Raw genomic sequence first — 21,266 nt, 5'->3', positions numbered from 1 at the left:
TAGCAATGTACCCTCAGAAAGTGTCTGCCATCCTGGAGTGGCCTGCCCCCTCTGACAAAAAGAGCATCCAAAGGTTTTTGGGTTTTGCAAACTTTTACCGAAGGTTTATTAAGGACTTTTCCGGCATCATTGCCCCCATTACGCAAATGACTCGGCAAAACACTCGGTTCCAATGTTTCTCAGAGGCCCAAAGTGCATTCGACAAGCTCAAGGCTGTATTCACCAGTGCTCCTGTGCTACAACACCCAGACCCAGCCTTACCTTACATCCTTGAAGTTGATGCTTCAGAAGTGGCCACGGGAGCAGTCCTATCTCAACGCCAGGGACCCAAGGCATTGCTTCACCCTGTAGCGTTTTTTTCTCGTAAACTCAGTCAGTCCGAGAAGAACTACAATGTAGGGGACCGAGAACTATTGGCCATCAAGGCCGCATTCGAAGAATGGCGATATTTGCTGGAGGGCGCAGCCCACCCAATAATGATATTCACGGACCACAAGAACCTCGAATATCTCAGATCAGCCAAACGCCTAAGACCTCGGCAGGCCAGATGGGCACTATTCTTTTTGAGGTTTAACTTCCACCTCACATACCGGCCAGGCTCTAAAAATGGGAAGGCAGATGCCCTCTCGCGGATGTTCCCTGAAACTCCTGTGGATGTCACCCCCAGTACAATTCTGTCCTCTCAAAACTTTCTTTTACTCCAGCCTGATCTTAGGACCACCCTTGAACTAGCCTCTGCCCGCTGCACTGCTCCTGAGACTGCTACTCTCAAAAAACGGGGAAAATTTTTTTTGCATGAAGACAAGTTCTTTGTACCCCAGGAAGCCAGACTCATGGTCCTTAAAGCTCTTCATGACCATCAACTTGCTGGTCACTTTGGGGTCCGTAAGACCTTAGAACTAATTCAACAATCCTATTGGTGGCCAAACCTAAGAAAGGACTGTAAGGACTATGTGAGTTCCTGTACGACCTGCCTTCGGAGTAAAGGCAGTCACGTCCAAGCCTGGGGTCTGTTGAAACCACTTCCGGTCCCAAAACAACTGTGGGAAATGTTGTCCATGGACTTTATAGTGGACCTACCTTCTTCAGAGGGATTCTCCACAATTATGGTGATAGTAGATCGCTTGTCTAAAATGGCCCATTTTATTCCCATGGTTGGCACTCCTTCGGCCGTGGACATGGCACATACCTTTGTCAAGGAAATAGTAAAGGCTACATGGTCTACCCGGCAGCATTGTGTCCGACCGTGGAGTACAATTTACTTCCAGATTTTGGAGGTCTCTCTGTAAAGCCTTGAATATTGAAGTCTGCTTATCTTCAGCATATCACCCCCAAAGTAATGGTCAAACAGAAAGAACCAACCAAACCCTTGAGCAATATCTCTGCTGTTTTTCCACATTTTCACAAGATAATTGGGGAGCCTTACTCCCATGTGCTGAGTTTGCGTACAATAACACAATTCATGCTTCCACCCACCAGTCTCCATTTTTTGCAAACTATGGGTTTCACCCATCCTTTTTATCTAACCCTGTGTCTGAAACTATGGTACCTGCTGTTCAAGATAGGGTAGCCTTCCTCCAAGAAAATTTTCTGCTATTACAGAAGACCATGCAAAAGGCACAAGAAGCCTATAAGGAATGCTACGACAGGAGAAGGAGGGATAGCCCGGCCTTGAAGGTGGGAAACAAAGTGTGGCTGTCCACTCTTAACCTTAAGTTGGCCTGCCCATCCAAGAAGCTGGGTCCAAGGTTCATTGGCCCCTTCCCGATCAAGAAAATGGTCAACCCTGTGGCTTTTGAATTATGCCTTCCAGATACTTACAAGATTCACCCAGTCTTCCACGTTTTTTTGCTTAAACCGGCCAATCCTGGTCCTTTTCCTGGAAGAGATAGCTTGCCTCCACCTCCGGTTGTAGTAAATCGAGAAACTGAATATGAAGTGGAATCCATCCTGGACTGCCGTAGACGAGGAAGGCAAGTCCAGTATTTAATCAAATGGAAGGGCTATTCTCTGGAGGAAAGTTCTTGGGAACCTGCTGGAAATATACACGCTCCCAGACTGTTACGTGACTTTTTCAAAAAATTCCCTGAAAAACAGGCTCTGTTAGGCATCTGGAGGCTGCCCCTCAGGGGGGGGGGGGGGGCACTGTCAGGGAACTACCAATATCCTGGCGAATCAGCGAATTTGCGCATTGGCGCGAATGCGCATGCGTGCCCAAACACGTTCAAAACAGTCAGGAATGTGCGTGCGCCATGCGTAATGGCGTTTGGCGCCAAACGGCCTATTTAAAGCCAGCAGCCACAACAACTAGTTGCTGGATGATCAACAGCCTCCTGTGTTCCCTGTGCCTTGTTAACCTGCTGATCTTGACTTCTCATTGCCGACCCGGACTGTCTGACTTTGCTTCTCTTGGCTCCTGACCCTTTGGCTTGCTCTCAGATTCCTGTTGTCTTCTCCAATACTTGACCTCGGCTTGGCCCCTGACTTTGCTCCAGTATTCTCCCAGTCTGTTCCTGTTTGCACCTTGTAACTGCCTGGCTTGCCAAAGTGTTCCAGACCTGCTTGGGACTTCTCAACAAGTTGGTTCCTGCTTTCATCTGGTCATCCCAACCGGCAACCCGTGCTACTTCGGGCACAGCACTCCCTGTCCCACTTCCAGGGGTGCCCTGCACCTAGCCGCAAGGGGAGCCCTCTCTACACTCTGGCTTCGGATCAGGTACATGACACAGCTGTTTTCTATGCCTAAGGTGGTTTCGGCCTTTCATCTCAACCAGGAATTTGTCTTACCTCCTTTTTTCACTAAGCCTCAGACCCCAGGAAACAAGGCTCTTCATGCTTCGATAGTAGTATCTGAAATTGACCACCAAGGTCAGGAAATCAGATTTACTATTTGTTCTTCTTGAGGGTCCAAGTAAAGGTCACAGGGATACCAAATTTACTATTTCCAGCTTACATTCTAAAAGGAAAGCCTCCACCTTTTTTCTGTAGTTCACTGTTATCAAACTTTGTTGACTCAATTCTGCAAAGCCGCAATCTGATCTTCGGTTTAGACCATAAAAAGATTTTAACAGGTAGATGATAGAGATGCTGAGGATGATGCCTTGCTCGCACTATTTTGCAGGCTGCTATATGAGGCTCTTTTTGATTATTTTTTTGGGGGCTGTTGGTTTTTTGCTGTGTTGTCTTACCCTCACATTCAGTGATTTGGGACATCATTGTTAGTAGGGATTAATGAAACTTCTCTGTGTTCCAAGATGTATGATAAAAAAACTGGTTTCATGGAGATCCACCCCCCCCCCCTTCATGTTGTGGCTTATGGCTTTCTACAAACACTGAAGGCCTTTCTGAAAGGGAGGAGTGATATCTAAGGCTTGTACTTTTGCCAATGTCCAATCTCCTGTACTTGTAGCATGACTCAGTTTCAAATGATTAATGAAACTGTTCTGTGACCCAAGATGTACTCCAAGAAATGGATTTTACAGGTAAGTAAAAATCCAGTTTTTCTTGATAAGCAAATTTCACCTAAGCTGCTTGCTGTGGGGGCACTCAGCCAGAGGGAGGGGCCAGTAGCACAGAAGAGGGACCCAAGAAGTGGATGATCTGGGCCACTCTGTGCAAAACCAACTGCACAGAGCAGGTAAATAAAACATGCTTGTTGTTTCTTTTTTTAACCACTTGCTGACCGCCGCCCGACTATATACAGCAGCGGTCAGTCCCTCACGGGCAAAGTGATGTACCGGTACGTCACTAGCCTGTGAGCCAATAGGGGGCGAGCGCGTGCCACCGGAGGCGCGCTCCCACCTCCGCTCGTTCCCTAAGCAGCCCAAGCGTGTGACCGGCGGACCCGATGTCGGATACAGCGGGAGAAAGGCAGGCGGCTAATGTAAACAAAGCCGCCTGTCTTTCTCCCCTGTGTAACAGCACAGATCATACGGTCCTGCTATGTAGGACCGTTGATCTCTGCTGTTACACACACAGCCACATCCAATCACAGTTAGAAGCACGCCCCTAGGGACACACTTAACCCCTCCCTCTCCAATAAAGTTAACCCCTTCCCTGCCAGTGTCATTTTTACAGTAACAGTGCATATGTATAGCACTGATTACTGTAGTAATGTCACTGGTACCCCCAAAAGTGTAAAAAATGTCAGTCAAGGGTCTGATCTGTCCGCCGCAATGTCGCAGTCCCGCAAAAAAAATCGCAGATCGCCGCCATTACTCGTTAAAAAAAAAAAACAATAAAAATGACAAAAATCTTTCCCTTAGTTAGTAAACGCAATAACTTTTGCGAAAACCAATCAAAATACGCTTTCTGCGATTTTTTTTACCAAACATATGTAGCAGAAAACAAATTGGCCTAAAATGTTAAAAAATTTTGATTTTTACATTTTTTTGGGGGAATTTCATATAAAAAATTTGAAAAATATTATTATTTTTGAAAAATTGTCGCGTTTTTTTGTTTATAGCGCATGATCAAAAAATCGCACAGGTGATCAAATACCACCAAAAGAAAGCTCTGTTTGTGGGGAATAAAGGACGTCAATTTCATTTGGATACAGCGTAGCACGACCGCGCAATTGTCCGTTAAAGTCACGCAGTGCCGAATCGCAAAATAGGCCCTGGTCAGGAAGGGGCTTAAGTGGTTAAAAAAACAAGACTTTTCAATCACTTTAAGTAATCAAACAAAAGGGCAAACATATAAAAACATACTAATAAAAGAGCCCAAAGGAATTGTGTGTCAAGTGGTGGATGAACATATTCAGCGGTGGTCCCCCACCAGTGAGATCATAACACAGAAATTCACACTCACCAGATGTAGTTGCTATCTAACATATAAAACAGCAAAACATGCATGTTACAGGATATAAACCCTGTGAACCCACAGACCTTCAAACGACTTCTACTCCAGAAGACTGACTCTCTATAATCTTTAAATATACTCAAATGTGTATAGTATTCCAGAAGAATATCTCTTTAGTAGTCATAGAAATGCTCAAAAGCTCAGCACATCCCATCCAAGAAACAAATCACCAATAACTAAAAAAGAAAACCTCATGCAATATTTATTGGTGTTCAGGCATATATAAACATTAAAAGCAATAAAAATGACAAAAGATGTTAGTGGCACCCTACAATAAGACTGGCGGCGGGACCTCAGGCATCAAACAATAAACATATGTAGTTAATGACACTTAGGTGATGAATCAAAGTATGTCTCAAAGACATACTTTGACTCTTTCCTTCACCTGAAGTCCTGCCACCATTCTGGTTCAGACTGGCGGCCTACTATGTAAGTGTCTTCAACTACATATGTTTATTGTTTAATGCCTGAGGTCTCGTTGCCATTCTTATTGTGAAGTAGCGGCTTTATATGTAGGTGCCACTAGCATCCTTTTGTCGATTTTAATGTTTTTATATGCCTGGGCATCAATAAATACTGCACCATGAGATTTTCTTTTTTAGTTATTGGTGATTTGTTTTTTTGGGATGGGATGTGCTGAGCTTTTGAGCATTGTGTCTTGGAGAGGACACTGGGTGTTATGATCTCACTGGTGGGGGACCTCTGCTGAATATGTTAATCTACCTCTTGACACAAATGATTCATTTTTGGTGTCTTTTTTATTAGTGTGTTTTTATACTTTTGGACTTTTGTTTGATTACTTAAGTTACTCACTTTATTGAGGGCTGAAATGTTGATCTTTTTTACTAAAAAGTACTTGATTGCTGAGCTAAACACACCTGGGTTTGGTTTGTAAAGGTTCAGCTGAGCATATCAAAATTTGGATGCCAATTTTGAACCCTAATGATGTCAATGGGAGCTAAATCTGACATGGGGGCTGGGCATTTCCCCGGGGGATATGTACTGATGTAAAAAAGTTTTAGAAAAAAAAACATTTTGCAGAACCTGCTTTGGGGTCCTAAACTTGTTTGTGAAGTGGTGCATCTCTACCATGTAGAAAAAGTGGTGTGCCAAAAGTGGCATTTACAAAGAAAAAAAAAGACCTTAAAATGTCATTTCACAATTCCTTGCAAGCTTCCTTTATTTTGTAAGTAATGCAGTCGGGATTTCCCTAAAATACATACCACACCCTTCAGCTTTGGTATGGAATTTGAGGGGGAACCCCAAGTAAAAAAAAAAAAAAGTTACATGGTTTCCCATCCTTTCAAAATCCATAGCAGACCCTTTTGATCTGGTACAGATTTTAGTAGTGAACCCCACACAAATCCTCCCTCAAATCCATACTAGATCATTAATCCTAGCATGCAGCCTGGCAGGCCAGGCCTCCTTAACCATATCAAGCCGAGGGGGGGAGGGGCTCATTATTATATTCAAAATAAATGACAGATTGAAAGACAGTAAGTCAAACCCAAAGGAATTATTGAAATATATTATTAGTAAAAAGGTCAGGTCTAAGCATAGACCCTTTGAAAAATAATCTAGAGGGGGGGGGCGTGTCCTGTCTGCTGAGTGGTATGGCTGCATAATCCTCCACTGCTCCGCTTCACAGGGAGTCTCTAGAGGCTCACAGCATCTCAGCCTTCTGATTTTTACTCCCACAGAGGGGGGGAAGAGCCTCGGACATCAGGGCAGCATGACCCACAGAAATCCACAGGCATCGGGTCCCCGTCAGCTCACAGACTTCTTCATAATGTCACCGCATGGAGCATGCCAAGATGGCGAAGGGGAGCACAGCTGCTCTCTTCCACCACTGCCTTCCTCACAAGACACCTCTGCAGATCAAGCCTTGGACATAAAGGATTCCTCACAAGAAGCCTCCATCTCCCCATCTGACAGAGGTAAGAGAGCTGCAGCTTTCCCAGCCTCCTCTCCTATAAAATTGCCCTCAGTAAAGAAACAGCATTGGACTTCAATGCCTGCACAAGATTGGAACAGGAGGAGATTCATGCTGAATCTTTATGTGCTTTTCCTGCTGCTGATGCCCCAGCAACTGAAGCCACACTTAAAGCTATGTCTCTCCGGACAGGGCTGCAGAGGAAACTAAGGTTCTTAATTAACCGCTTATCCACCAGAATAGACACTCTGGAGGATAGATCTAATTACGTGGAACACCACATTTCTGACATGGTAGCAGCCCATAATGAAGTAGTAGACACCCAGGAAATTCAAGCTGAAATGATTCGCAAGTTACAGTTGAAAGTGGCGAATCTAGAAGACAGGTCCCTCTATAACAAAATCAAATTTAGAGGGATCCTTGAATCGATCAAGTCGCATTAGCTCATTCCCTACTTTAAACAGCTCTTTCTTAACCTCCCTGGTGGTCTGATTATGTCAGAATTTTTGTGCTAAAAGCGGTACATTGTTTTGCAGGGAAATATGTTGTTTTATATTTTAGGCCTGTAATTCTTAGGAATAACCCACTTAAATCTGTCCAAACAAGAGTCTAGTAGACATCCTGGGTTTGAAACCCGAAATCATAAATTATAATATAATAATAATACATTTTATTCAATAATATAATCAAAATAAAAACCACTGAAATATGTACAAACAAGGGGTGCGATATTACTAGTCACTGTAATAAATGTTCAGTAAACATCTCGGGTATGAAATATTTTGAAACATGGGGCTGCACAAAGTCCGACGTCACAATCAGGACAATAGAATCTGTTTTCTTTTCTTATTTTCCTTCCACTTTCATCTCTTTTCGAGCAACAAACCACACACGCCCTTGTAGATGCCGACTTTTTCTCAGTTGGTGGGATGTAGTCCATGAAGTGACAACCAGTCAGGTGACAACGCAAACAGCACGACGTCCAGATCTGTTCACAGCCATTGATGGTGTTTGGTGACTCAGAAAGATTTGTTCGGCAACTTTTCAAATAAAGTCAGCATGAATCAAAGGCTTGTCACTTTTTTTTGAGCAGAATATATGCATTCCACAAGCATTGCTTAAGAAGATGTCTAAAGATATTTTTATAACATTTTTTTGCTGCTTCCTCATAGCTGGGTAGAATGTCATTGCTTGGTCGGCTCTGTCGACACCTCCCATGGTGTTGTTGTAGTCTATCACTACTTGTGGCTTCATGACTTCTTTCCCACCTTTCGTGCGTAACATAACAGTGGAGGTGTTATGCACTGTACTCATTAGGCAAACATCTTTCCTGTCCTTCCATCACAGTGCCATCATGTTGCCTTTCTGTCAGGCAACCATTTCTTCAGCTTCTTTTTGCCAAACATTGGCAGCATGTCGCGCCGGTTAGCCCTTACAGTTCCATAGGCATCAGTTTTGTTGTGCAGTAGAACCTCATAAAGTTCAGGAGATTTATAAAAGTTGTCCGTTGTTACACAATAGCCCTGATTTAGCAATGGCTCAATTAGTGTAAGAACAGAAGATGTTGCCACTCCATAATTGCTATATTTTTCATCAACTTTTTTATCCTTTTCCAATGTATATCACTGAATTCCAAATGTAGCCAGCTGATGATTTGCACAGCATGTAGGATTTTACACCAAATCGTGCCCAATGTATTGCACCCAGCTGAGCCTTCCCTTGTAGGCCATTAGACTTTTTTGGTGCAGGACGACTAGTTTCATCAAATTCTTCATTATTTTCAAAGTGCAGATATTTCATTATGAGGGAAAATCGGTATTCTGACATGACCGTGCCAAAGAATGGATTGGCAAGTAATGAATTGGTTGTCCAATACCACTTCTGTAGGGGTTTCCCCACCACTCCCTGAAGAATTATTAGGCCCAGAAATTTCCAAAGGTCATCTTTGGTCACTGGTTCCCACTTTCTGCATCTTGCAAACCTCTGATGCGTAGCACATTGCTGGTCTTTGTACTGGTTGGTCTCAGTAACAATTTTTTCAATAACCTCATCAGTCAAAAATAATTGGAGGTATGCCAAGGGGTTGTCATGGTCAACATCAACTTTCATACCAGGTGCTCCTGTAAATGGGAATCTTGGGGGCGCTGCCTGATTCATACCGCAATCAATGGAGCACCAGGTCCACACATCGCTGAGCTAAGTCGCAGAATCGTCGCTGTCGTCATCACTTTCTGTACCTGATGACAAATTTTCCCACAAATCGATTTCGCTCAGTTCTTCAAGTAACTCCGTTTCACGGTCACTGTTTTCCAGTACGTCTCAAAGCGCTTTTTCGCAAAAAGAATGCTTTTTGGACGCCATGGTGGTTCTCAATTTTCCAGGAACAAAGAACTGAAAAAGCACAGGCAGGGCAATGGAAAAGTCAGCAGGTGAAATCCTGACGTAAATGACTTGATACAGTGTAATCTGTTAGGATAACAAATTTGTATCATGTCATTTATTTTATTTACTTTTTTTAATTTGCTGCCGGTTCCACCCCTGCATCGCAAAGCTTGCAGGGAAGGGAAACGGAAGACAGGTGCTGGCATCGGCCAAGCACACAGCCAGGAGACAGCATGAGGATGCCTGGAGGACGGCTGGGGAGGATGGCGGGGGATCTCAGGGGAAGGTGAGTTTGATTCTAGGGTAATGGCTCGGGGTTACCGCTTTTGGTACACTATATTAACCCCGAGCCACACTCGGAATACCGCTAGGGAGGTTAAGTTGATGCCTGACCTCTCACCCAGGGACCTCCTCATTGACTGTGCACACAGGATTCCAAAACCAGTGCATCTCCCAGACTTAATCCCCAGAGACGTTCTGGCACAGGTCCATTATTACCATGTCATAGACCAGGTCCCGTGGGCTGCAAGGAATGCTCGCACTCTGCCTCCCCCTTACACAGGAGTAATGCTTTTATTACTTATTATTTATCCAGCTATTTCAGGATCTGTCTACAGTTACCACTCAGAGGAGGAAGGAAGTTGCTCCGATAACTAAAGATAAAAAATTGTTATATAAATGGGGTTTCCCAACCAAGCTATTAGTTTTACACCAGGATCAACAGGTGGACATTACTTCACCTAAAGAGGGACCCACCCCATTACCAAAATGCTGCCTGCCATAATACCCCAAATAAAACAGCGCTATCAGGAGAGTCCAACGAGTGAAGAAACCAGAGGTCCTTTCCCCCTAAATCCAACTTATAGCCCTCTGCGGCAGGATCATTACCTTGAAAGTCTACATTCCACTTTGACTCTCTGGAAGCTAGGCCAAATACTTCTTTACCTCCACCCCAGTTAAGAAAGGTGCTAAGCACACGCATTGTTGTTTTGTAACTGTTCATTACATTATTGTATTACGGTATTTTTCACTGTTTTTGTATGCCATATTTGTGGTTCTGTACATTAAGTTGCTGTTGCATATATATGTTCTCTCTCCACACAGGTTTACAATACCATTTAGGCTCTTTCTTGGCCTTGTATGTGTCGCCTACACTTGTTTACTATACTACTCAGTATTACCGCCATCAATGCAAAGGGTCTGAATAGCCCCTTTAGGCGCTCCAGACTCTGGAGGGAAGAAATTTCCCAGAAAACTGACATACTATGCGCCCAAGATATGCATTTTGCAAATACTAAAGCTCCTACATGCCACCACAAGCTTTTCCCAATTCACCAATTTTTCGCTATCGCACCTAACAAGATCAAAGGTGTTCATGATTGCTGTCTGCACATCAGTAGCATTCCAACTTCACCACACAGAAATTGACCCAATGGGCAGATATCTAATTCTTTCTGCCACCTTCAATAACTCTCCCTTAGTAATAGCAAACGTCTATGCCCTTAATACAAAACTCAAAAAGTTCTTCAAATCAGTTATGCCCAAATTGCAACCTTTCCCAAAAGAACAAAATATTCTGTGCGGGAACTTTAACAACATTCCTGACATGTCCTTAGACTACTCCAGCCCTCTCAGGAAATGATCCACTGCCCTGTCTTCCTTGATCCACTCTGAAGACTTCTATGACCCCTAGTGATGCTTGCACGGCTCAGAAAGGGACTATACATTGTACTGGGCACCCCAAATGTCCTATTCTAGGATTGACCTTTTCCTGGTACACAAATCTATTCTCCAAGTCATACTACAGGCATCCATAGGGCTCATCACTTGGTCGGATCATGCACCTGCCACCATCACACTTGATTATGGTCCAAGAAACAAACACAGCTCACTCTGGCGTATGAATACAGCTGTTCTATCCAATCCAGAGTACCAGTAAGGTCAAACAGGAAATAGAGACATATTTCTCCTTTAACTCTGGCTCGGTCACTAATTATGCACTCCTTTGGAATGCACACAAAGCCTATGTGAGAGGCCTCTTTATTAAGCTAGGTGCCCAAAAGAAGCGGAGCCATTTAAACTCTTGCATAGAGCAAATCAGATAACTTGAACAATCTAACAAACAAAATTCTGATTTTTCGTGCACAACTTCCTTGCGTAGACTGAGAGAGGAACTCCGCACCTTCCTATACAATATGTTTGACCACCACATCAAAAAACTCAGACTCACTTGGTATAGGCAAGGTAATAAACCCAGAGCACACTTAGCAACTCAGGTTAAATGCAAAGCAACAATGGCCAGGATTCTTTTTATATACAATACCCAGGGTCATAGAGTATGTAACCCCAGTGAAAAGGCAGACTGTTTTAGTGAGTTCTACTCCAAACTTTATAATCTCACCTCCAACACTGAACCGTCACCTGATATGACCCAGATTAACAGATTTCTAGAAACAATTCGCCTGCCTACTCTCACGGCTGCCCAACTTTCGGCGTTAAATGAACCCTTCTCTGAAAAAGAGATTGCAGATGCGATCTGCGACCTTCAAATTCATAAAACACCTGGGCCAGATTACTTCAGTATTGAATATTATAAGACCTTCTCTGCATTCTTCAGCCCCTCTCTTTTTAAGGCATATTCCCAACTTTCACAATCAGGCCACAATCAGGCCATATTCCCAAAGAATGCCTTGAAGTCCCATCTCATCTTATTACAGGCCCATCTCATTACTTAATACTGACATCAACATCTATGCAAAATTACTCACTACTAGGGTTGAGCGAACCCGGACTGTTTTGTTCGGGATCGTACCGGACTTTTGGGTATTCAGTACCTGGACACGGACCTGAACATTTCACTGTATGTTCGGGATACTGTCCGTTGTTCGGTAATGTTATTTGATGTTTTGGCGTGGTTTTAATGGCACAGTTTCAACAGGTGCAAGGCAGCCAATCAACAAGCAGATAACTAGTGTGCCCATAGAAGCCATCACAGCCATGCCTACTAATGGCATGGCTGTGATTGGCTAGTGCAGCATGTGACCCAGAGTCTATATAAGCTGGAGTCACATAGCGCCGTGCGTCACTCTGCTCAAACTATACTAGGGAGAGGTTCCTGATGCTGCTGCTGAGGGAGAGATAGGAGATTATTGTAGGGTCAGGCTGGAGATTGCTTTGAGGGAAAGAATAGGAAGAATCTTCTTTAATCAGACAGCAATCTACATTGATTGTATTGTGTGGGGGTGCAGTGCACAATCTTTTTGCCCGGAGGGAGAGATAGGAGATTATTGTAGGGTCAGGCTGGAGATTGCTTTGAGGGAAAGAATAGGAAAAATCTTCTTTAATCAGACAGCGATCTACATTGATTGTATTGTGTAGAGGTGCAGTGCACGATCTTTATACCCTGACCTGAGCCCAGTGAGCAGGAGGAGGGAGAAAAAAAAACTTTCATCAGTCTGTTAGGTGGGCGGCGTGCGGTGTGTAGCGGCCATTTCATACAAGCTCATTGCATATGTGTCTGCTTAATCTGCATCTAAAAAAGAAAAAACCTTTTTCCTTCATATTTTACTTTGACATACAGTGTTTAGATAGACACTGCTTTTCTAACCTGCTCTTCAAAAAGCACCAATGTAAGGGGAAAAAAATTATTTTTCAGTATTTAGGGAAAAAAATTATTTTTCAGTTTTTCATTCAAATGGGTTTTTTTTTTTATTCAATAGCAGAATAGAACAACAACAGTATCCAACCTGTTAGGCGTGCGGTGTGTAGTGGCCATTTAATGCAAGCTCAGTGCATATGTGTCTGCTTAATCTGCATTTAAAAAAGGAAAAAACTTTTTTCCTTCATATTTTACTGTGACTTACAGCGTTTAGACACTGCAGTTCAAATCTGCTATTCAACAAGCACCAATTAAGGGGACAATTATTTTTCAGATTTTCATTCATACGTTACAGTGAGATACACCCTTTGCATACTGTTGTTGTATTCCGCTTTGCAATAAAAACCCATTTAGGGGAAAAAAAATAAATTGCAGCCTAGTCTGCATATGTTACAGTGAGATACACCCATTGCATACTGTTGTATTCCGCTTTGCAATAAAAACCCATTTAGGGGATAAAAAGTTAATTGCGGCCTAGTCTGCATATGGTACAGTGAGATACACCCATTGCATACTCTTGTATTCCCCTTTGCAATAAAACCCATTTAGGGGATAAAAATCGAATTGCGGCCTAGTCTGCATATGTTACAGTGAGATACACCCGTTGCATACTGTTGTGTTCCGCTTTGCAATAAAAACCCATTTAGGGAAAAAAAAAAATTGCGGCCTAGTCTGCATATTTTACTGTGAGATACACCCTTTGTATACTGTTGTTCTATTCCACTATTCAATAAACACCCATTTAGGGAAAAAATATTAAATTGCAGCCTAGTATGTATCTGAACGCGTGAGATACACCCTTTAGATACTGTTGTTCTATTCTGCTATTCAGAAAAAAACATTTAGGGAAAAAATATTAAATTGCGGCCTAGTTTGCATATGTTACAGCTCAACAAGGCACACAGGTCTCGCATGGAGGCCCAGTTATTGATGGTGAAGTGGTGCTGTTCTGCAGAGCGACTCATGCGTGCGTGCTGCAGCTGAAACTCCACTATGGCCTGCTGCTGCTCGCACAGTCTGGCCAACATGTACAAGGTGGAGTTCCACCTTGTGGGCAAGTCACATATGAGGCGGTGAGCGGGAAGGCCGAAGTTAAGCTGCAGCGATGACAGGCGAGCAGCAGCAGGATGAGAACGCCGAAAGTGCACACAGACGGCCTGCAATTTCTGCAGCATCTCTGACATATCGGGGTAATTTCTAAGGAACCTCTGCACCACCAAATTCAGCACATGCGCCAGGCAAGGGATGTGTGTCAAACCGGCGAGGCCCAGAGCTGCTACGAGATTTCTCCCATTATCGCACACCACCAGGCCGGGCTTGAGGCTCACTGGCACCAACCACTCATCGGTTTGCTGTTCAATGCCCCTCCACAACTCCTGCACTGTGTGTAGTTTTTCCCCCAAACCGGCAAGTTTTAAAACTGCCTGCTGTCGTTTACCCCTGGCTGTGCTGAAGTTGGTGGTAAAGGTGTTACGCTGACCGGATGAGGAGGCGGTAGGGGATGAGGAAGCGGAGTAGGAGGAGTTAGGAACAGGAGGCAAACTGAAGCACACTGCAATCCTCGGTGGTGGAAGGACATGCACCAAACTGCTATCCGCCTCAGGCCCAGCCACCACTGCATTTACCCAGTGTGCTGTTAGGGAGATATAACGCCCCTGACCGTGCTTACTGGTCCACGTATCCGTAGTTAGGTGGACCTTGCCACAGATGGCGTTGCGCAGTGCACACCTGATTTTGTCACCCACTTGGTTGTGCAGGGAAGGGATGGCTTGCCTGGAAAAGTAGTGGCGGCTGGGCACGACGTACTGTGGGACAGCCACCACCATAAGGCTTTTAAAACTCTGCGTCTCCACCAGACAGAATGACAGCATTTCAAAGGCCAGGAATTTTGAAATGTTGGCATTCAGGGCCAGGGATCGCGGGTGAGTAGGGGGGGTACTTCCTCTTCCGCTCCAGTGTTTGGCAGATAGAAAGCTAAACACTTCCACGGGACATTGTAGAGATGGTTGTTGGTGACCCAGGTGGTGGTGTTGCTGGCAGATCCTCTGTTTGCGGGGTGGTAGGTTCCGGTCTCACTACAGAGGTGGATGAAGAGACCGAGACTGCAGCAGAAGAGGAAGCAGGAGGAGCCAGAGACCTTTCTTGGTTTATGAGGTGTCTACTCCACTGCAGCTCGTGCTTTGCACTTAGATGCCTGGTCATGCAGGTTGTACTCAGGTTGAGAAGGTTTATGACTCGCTTCAGGATCTGATTGCACAGCTACTGCCCAAACCCTTGCTGCTTTGGGCAGTAGCAGGCGTAGTGTCTAGGGCACGGCCGCTCCGCTTTAGCACCCTGCTCCCTTTTCTTCTGTGCTGGTGGCTCTGTGCCACCACCGCCTCTTCCTCCAAACTACTCAGGTCACCTGCATGACGTTCATTCCATGTGGGGTTGAGGACCTCATTGTCCTCCACATCATCTTCCATGCAGTCTTCACCCATGCAACCCTTGTCGGTCTCCACAATTCGGAATTCCGCAGCAGTTGGCACCTGTGTTTCGTCATCATCCGAGTCCTCCCACCATGTACTCATCTTGAGACATAAGTGGTTGGGCATCGGTGCACTCAATCTCTTCCACTTCTCGGGCAGGGCTAGGTGGATGGCCCTGGGAAACCATGCTAACAGAGTCATCAAAAAGAAGAAGAGACTGCTGCATGACTTGTGGCTCAGACTGCTTGGCTGATTTGCAAGGGGGTGAGGTGAAAGATTGATGGACATCGGCTGCAGGTGCCAACTCTGACCTTTCAGCAGAAGACTGGGTGGGAGACAGGGCCGCTGATAGGCCAGTACAACTGGCCCTGTTGTATCGGGCCCGTAGTCCTCAGCTCAGTAGGGGGGCCCGGCGAAATCTCTAAACAGTGAAAAAAAAAAAGCCTTACTGCATCTTAGGCTGCGTGTGTTTTTTTTTTCTTTTTTATGGCCCCTCTGCGATGTTTTGCTGGTGGGGGAGTCTGGGACTATTTTTTCTATTTCGGGCGCATGTCATTCCGCCCCGCGCCAAAATCATGTATGTGCTGCAGTCAGAGACAGTGCCCTCCCCCCATGCCATGTATGTTCTGCACTGCAGTCAGAGACAGTACCCTCCCCCCATGCCATGTATGTTCTGCACTGCAGTCAGAGACAGTGCCCTCCCCCCATGCCATGTATGTTCTGCACTGCAGTCAGAGACAGTGCCCTCCCCCCCATGTCATGTATGTTCTGCAGTACAGTCAGAGACAGTGCCCTCCCCCCATGCCATGTATGTTCTGCACTGCAGTCAGAGACAGTGCATGATGTATGTGCTGCAGTACATGATGTATGTGCTGCAGTCAGAGACAGTGCCCCCCCCCATGCCATGTATGTACTGCAGTCAGAGACAGTATGATACATGGCATGGGGGGGCACTGTCTCTGAATGCAGCTCATACATGGCAGGGGGGGGGGCACTTTCTCTGACTGCAGCACATATATGACATTGGCATGGGGGTGAGGGGCACTGTCTCTGATGCACATACATGACATTTGCATGGGGGGGGGCACTGTCTCTGCAGCACATACATCATGTATGTGCCGCAGAGACAGTGCCCTTCCAATGCCATGTATGATACATGGCATTGGAAGGGGGGCACTGTTTCTGAGGTGCATACATGGCATTAGCATGGGGGGACTGTCTCTGCAGCATATACATGGCATTGGAAGGGCACTGTCTCTGCAGCACATACATGGCATTGGCAAAGGCATGGATGGCACTGTCTCTGCAGCACATGCATTGCATCGCCATGGATGGCACTGTCTCTGCAGCACATACATGACATCGGCATGGGTGGCACTGTCTCTGCAGCACATACATTATGGCATCGGCATGGATGGCACTGTCTCTGCAGCACATACATGGCATCGGCATGGATGGCACGGTCTCTGCAGCACAAACATTGCATCGGCATGAATGCCACTGTCTGCTGCAGAGACAGTGCCACTGTCTCTGCAGCACATACATTATGGCATTGCATTAATGGCATGGATGGCACTGTCTCTGAAGCACAATATGGCATGGATGGTACCAGTTGCTGACTACCCCGTAGCAGATTTCCTGCTACAGGACCTTTGCGCTGCACAGGATCATAAGATTCTAAATTTCCGGGTATTGGAGCCAATCACAGACATCCCAAGTCTCCCGCGACTTGCGGGAGTCTCCCGCCTTTGGTTGGCGGCTCCCGGACACCCGCAAGTGCCATACGATCTCCCGGCTGCAGCAGGAGACTTAGGATGTCTGCCGAAGGAGAGACCAACGGCGTTGGAGCCGAACACTGCAGTCGGAGGATGACATCACCGCTGTGAGCCGACCGACACTCTGATGGTATGGGATGGCTTGGTCCAAGCAGCACACAGTGCCTTCGGTAGCCGAGTGCGGCCTGTCCCATACCATCGGATTGTCGATCGGCTCACAGCGGTGACTTCATCCTCCAGCTGCAGCGCTCGGCTCCATCACCGTTGGTCTCCCCTCCACCTCTTTGCCTGGACAGAGCCCTTCGTGTGTCTACAAGCGGACCGCTGGAAGTCCGCCACTGTATGTTACACAGTCCACTGGGGTTAGCATTACAAGGAACAGGTTGTCCTTTTTCTGCCAGCACTCCCAGCCTTTTTTAGACAGCTGCAGGATTGGCTCCTGTTCAGCTCCATCCACTGACCAGAACACTCGGCTTGTCTTAAAGGGTCAGTGAAGCAGAAAGCACATGACAGTATTATTATTTTAACTGTTTCCCTTGTTCGTCTTAATAAACAGTAAGTTTTTTTGCTTTATTTGCAATGACATTAGTATTTTTTATCACAGCTCCAAGCGTCTCCTGGTGAGAGACTTTCTGTTGTGTGTTTTTTCCTACCATCCTCGGTCCCGAGGTTGATCCTCTCTGGCAGCTATAGGCACATGATTATCACAGCGCTTAGTCTCTTTTTTTGGGTTTTAGATACAGGAAGCAGCAGCTCTGCTCTCTACTGCAGCCGCTGCTTCTTCCAGCAGTACCCGTATGACCAGCATTACCCGCCAGCAGTGCCAGCATTACCCGCAAGCAGTAACCTCCAGCAGTAACAGCCAGCAGTAACCACCAGCATTACCCGCCAGCAGAAACCGCACCAGCAGTACCGGCACCAGCAGTACCAGCAGTACCCGCACCAGCAGTACCCGCCTGCAGTAACCGCCAGCAGTCTGCAAAATAAGTAGAAAAGGTATGTGCATTAGCATGTGTAAATTGTTACAATATGTTTTTTAATAACTAGTTGTGTTTTGTCATAATATGTCATGTCCTTGTTCATACACGTATGAACAAGGACATGGCATTTTCTGGCTGCCTAAGTCACATGTGCTAGGGGTGCAACTATCCCCCAGCACATACCTGTAAATATCCCAGAAAGTGCAGTGTATCTGACTCCTACCACCATGACCACTTCAAATCACTGAAGTGGTCATGGTGGTTAGAGTGTTCATTCAATATCTCTCAGAAGAAGTAAACCTCTGTATACTGATTCCATTTCATTTGAAGTAACCCTCTGTATACTGATTCTATTTAATTTCATCATCCTCTAGTTGTGTTAAATTAGTGCGGGGGAGTCGCGGCGCGGTAAGGGCGCGGCGGCGCGTGGGGGTGGGGGGTCGCGGCGCGCAGTGCCACCCCCCTTTGAAATGAGTTTGCCACCTCCCTGAAATTAGTTTTTGCAGGTTGGGATGTCTGCGATCAGCGGGTTCAGCAGACTCGATCGTTCTAGACAGAGGCAGAACGGCAGTGTGCCTATGTAAACAAGGCAGATCGCTCTTCTGTTTGTGTGGAGGACATTGATTCTGTGTTCCTGGTATTTATGCCTTCCATTAGTAAAAGCACTTCCCCCACAATAAAGAAAACACTTGTTAGGCACACATTTAACCCTTTGATCGCCCTGATGTTACCTTCTTCCCAGCCAGTGTCATTAGTAGTGACCGTGCATAGGTTTAGCACTGTTCATTGTATTAGTGTTACTGATTTCCAAAAAAAGTGTCAGTTAGGTGCCTGATTTGTCTGCCGCAATATCACAGTCCTGCTATAAGTCACTGATTGTGGTCATTACTAGTAAAAATAAATAAAAAATTCATACATATATCCCCTAGTTTGTAGATGCTATAACTTTTACGCAAAACCAATCTATATACGCTTATTGGAATTTTTGTTACCAAAAATATGTAGCTGAATACATATTGGCCTAAATTGATGAAGAAATTCGTGTTTTTTTTTAATTTTTTTATTAGATGTGTTTTATAGGAGGAAATAAATTATTTTTTTTTTTTTTTTTTTTTATTGTTTATAGCACTACCAAAAGAAAGCTCTATTTGTGGGAAAAAAGGACATACATTTTATCTGGGTACAGCATCGTACAACCGCGCAGTTGTCAGTTAAAGTAACACAGTGCCGTATTGCTAAAAATGGCCTGGTCATGAAGGGGGTAAATCTTCCAGAGGGCAAGTGGCCTGCCTGTGTTGCTGTTTTGTTATCAAGGCTTCTTTCACATGGGGAGGAATCTGCTTGTTCAATGAGGGATCTGTCCACTGATTCCCCACTGAGCGAAGTGGGCAGATGACAGGTCCGTCTCCACTCAGCATATGCAGAGCAGACACGGACACAGCCCACCCTGCTTTAAGGGAGGCTGGTGTACACAAACCGGTTTATACCCGACTGCCCTACATCCTTATCTGCTGGACGAAGGGGAACTAATCCCTTTCTGAATTGTTCAGCAGATCAGATAGATATGACCCAAATTTAGGATTATGGCTGTGGATATTGAGAACCAGAATCATTTCTCCGTTTCAGGTCAATCCAAAAATGTATCCACACAAGTCTGGATTTCAAAAGTGCAAGGAGAGGAAAGAGCGAGAGGAAGAACAAGAAAATATAAAGAAGAAAAATCTAATCTTTCATTATTTTAGGAAGCCAGAAACCACCCTGGAACATAATGTTGAACCAGAAACATCCTCAAAACAAGTTATGGAACATTGTGAGATGCTCGCTATATCTGAAGATGTGCAAAAAGAGGGTATGCCTGAAATTCCGAGCTGCTCCACTGATTGTGTTTTACCTGAGGAAAGTGTGTCCTCATGCGCCCAGTCTGCTGCAAGTATAGAAGATGCCTCCTCCACTTCATATCCCTTGGACATTTTGAGCAATTTAGAAACTTCATGCAGCTCCTCTTTTGCCTCAAATTCTACAGGTCCTGTTCCTATGGATTTGTGTGAAATAGATTGGAAAGATCCAGCACTGTGGCCAGAAAATCTTCAAGACAAAGAAAGAGCGCAAATTGTGCTTTCTGGATTGATGACTGAAGAGGAGCTAAAAAAGATGGCATGTCGCATGATTTTGGACAGTGATGGACGTTCATTTACAGAGTATCTTTTATATTCAAAATCCTCAAATGGACGTGAGAAGATTTTGAGGGACTGGCTTCGTTGGAGTGATTCCAAACATGTATTATACTGCATCACTTGCAGAGCTTTTTCTTTGAATTATTACCATAGGAAGGATGGAAGTATACTATGTAGGAGAGAAGGCTTTGACCCTTCCAAAAACACATGGCATCGACTTTATACAAGATTGTCAGAGCATGAACGTTCTGCTCAACACCGAAATAACTACTTAAGTTGGCGAACTTTACAGAGGTCCACAGACGGACAAGGTGTGGACTTTGAGATGCAAAGAAATTTGGCAAGAGAAGCAGAAAAGTTTGCAGCTCTGTTGGAAAGGCTTCTTCATGTTACCTTATTTTTGGCCTCATGGAATTTAGTTTTTAGAAGATGTTCTCAAAGAATTGGAGACATTAATAATGGTAATTTCCTTGGAATTCTCGAACTTGTTGCAAAATATGATAGTGTACTTAGGGAACATTTTGAAAAAGTGAAACAAAGCCAGGAAACAGGGAAGCGTCTACCTGCACATTATTTATCATCAGCCACGCAAAACGAATTCATCGATGTATGCGGAAGACGTGTTTTGAATGTCATACTTTCTGAAAGGCGACAATCAATTTATTTCTCAGTGATTTGTGATGCAACACCAGATATATCCCATATGGAACAGAATGTTATTATTATACAATATGTGCACAGAGATCTCGTGAAAAGAAAATGGGGCATTCAAGAAAGGTTCCTGGAATTCTTTGATTTGTTTGAGAAGACTAGTGAAGAAATTGCTGAAATTATGCTATCAAGATTGTGTGAACATGGCATCGATGTCAAAGACTGTAGAGGTCAAGGCTATGATAATGGAGCCAACATGTCTGGAAAAATTAAAGGTGTAAAATCCAGAATCCAACAAAAGTATCCAGCAGCCTTGTTTTGTCCATGTGCAGCACACTCATTAAATCTTGTTGGTGTACATGCAGCTTCATGTTCCCCTGAAATG

The sequence above is a fragment of the Pelophylax lessonae genome, assembly GCF_965119305.1.
Source record: "Pelophylax lessonae genome assembly, chromosome: 2".
Classification (NCBI taxonomy): domain Eukaryota; kingdom Metazoa; phylum Chordata; class Amphibia; order Anura; family Ranidae; genus Pelophylax; species Pelophylax lessonae.
Note: the sequence above shows the minus strand (reverse complement) of the source record.